This window comes from Trachypithecus francoisi, unplaced genomic scaffold, assembly GCF_009764315.1.
Source record: "Trachypithecus francoisi isolate TF-2019V2 unplaced genomic scaffold, Tfra_2.0 Lachesis_group6, whole genome shotgun sequence".
Taxonomy (NCBI): Eukaryota; Metazoa; Chordata; class Mammalia; order Primates; family Cercopithecidae; genus Trachypithecus; species Trachypithecus francoisi.
This window is the reverse complement of record NW_022681471.1, coordinates 120228978-120230501: the sequence shown is the minus strand read 5'-3', so window position 1 is coordinate 120230501 and position 1524 is coordinate 120228978. Positions and strand designations below refer to the sequence as shown.

The window sequence follows — 1524 nt, the reverse complement described above, 5'->3', positions numbered from 1 at the left end:
ATGGTTTAATTATTTACTTGTTGAAAGATGTTTGTTCTGCGTCCAGTGTTTTGGGTATTATTAATAATGCTGCCACGAATATTCATTACAGGTTTTGTGTGAACATAGCCATTTCTCTGAGATAATGCTTAATGTAGCCCCTTCTAAGGTATAAAAATCTCTCTAACTCTGTGGCAAAGCACTCTAGAATTGCAGGGTTGAGGGGGGCTCTTAGAAGTCACCTAGTCCAACTCCAAGCCATTAGCTTTAAAATAAAAGTTTTTAAGCTTTTCTGTGAGAGCTTATACGATGCCCAGAGGTATCAGAATGAAGCTTAAAACTTTAACAGGCAACATTCGTCTAGAAAGTTCATATTTCTGAAACCTGGAACATTCAATCAAGTTCCTTTTAGGGTAAATAAAAGAGTCCCACTTTAAATGAGCTGAAGCAAAATTTTAAAGCACATACAGTACTTGGAATCCCAGCAGCAGGAAACAGAAACCCTGACCTGAAGAACAAAGGTAGTTTCTCTTTTGTCTCCGTTTCTCTCCCACTATATGATAGCATATGATCTCTCAGGACATCTTCTCCCTGCTCATGTATTTTACTCTCTTCTTCTTTCCTCAGCTATCTTTGTTTCTTTGTGCTCAGTGTCACCCCTCCACAGACCCTGGATTTCCATGCCCTCAGTTTAAACCAGACATAGAGGATTTCTAGCCTTTTCTGAATCCTGATTCTTATTTTTTTTTTACAAGAGCACAAATTCACTTTTATTTGTTTACTTTTCATTAGTTTAAATCCTTGAGGGATACAGCATCACACGGATTTTGTGTCCAATGGCCTTAGCAGGAGGATTTCTTTGGAATTTGGAACGAACCATGCCACTGTTTCCATGGACCTGAATTACCTTTCCCCAGATTATTATGGCTTTGGTTTACCGCCAGGAGTCACTGTGTTGTTCTTCCCTTTGTATGCATAAGCACATTTCTTGCCCAAATAGAATTCAGTTTCATCTCAGGCATACACACCTTCAATTTTAAGAAGAAATGTATGCTCCCTGTGGTTCTAGAGACCCCACTTACAGACAGCAAAAATGGCCTTGGACCATAGCCTTCCAGACATCTTTGCCTTTTAGAAGTCCTGTTCCCAACAGGTCTCTGCAGGCTGCAAGATGGTGGAAGGAATCTGATTCTTAATTTCTAGGACAGAAAATATGGTTGCCCTAGCTTGGAACATACGTTGTCCTCTAATAGTCATCAGTGACCAGTTGCTTGGAGTGACAGTGAGGCACTTATCACAGAGGACTGATATGGCTGTCAGTTTTGTGGGTGAATATTCATGGGCAGGTCAAATCCACAACTAGTACTCCATTCAAAGCCTTATGTTAATTGTGTAGTTACACGTCATTTTGTTAAAATATAATACTCGCTCCCTTAGGGGATTTAGGGGTTGAATGTCAAGTTGAAATGAAGTGTTTGTGTTACGTCTTAAAATGATGAAATCCACATATATACATTCCACTTACATTATTCTTAAAATCTACGT

The 1524-nt window shown here is 39.2% G+C and overlaps 1 pseudogene; it reads right to left on the bottom strand.

Annotated features, from left to right (window-relative positions):
• Nucleotides 1-772: 772 nt before the first annotated feature.
• LOC117078264 lies at nucleotides 773-1101 on the bottom strand (annotated as a pseudogene).
• Nucleotides 1102-1524: the final 423 nt, after the last annotated feature.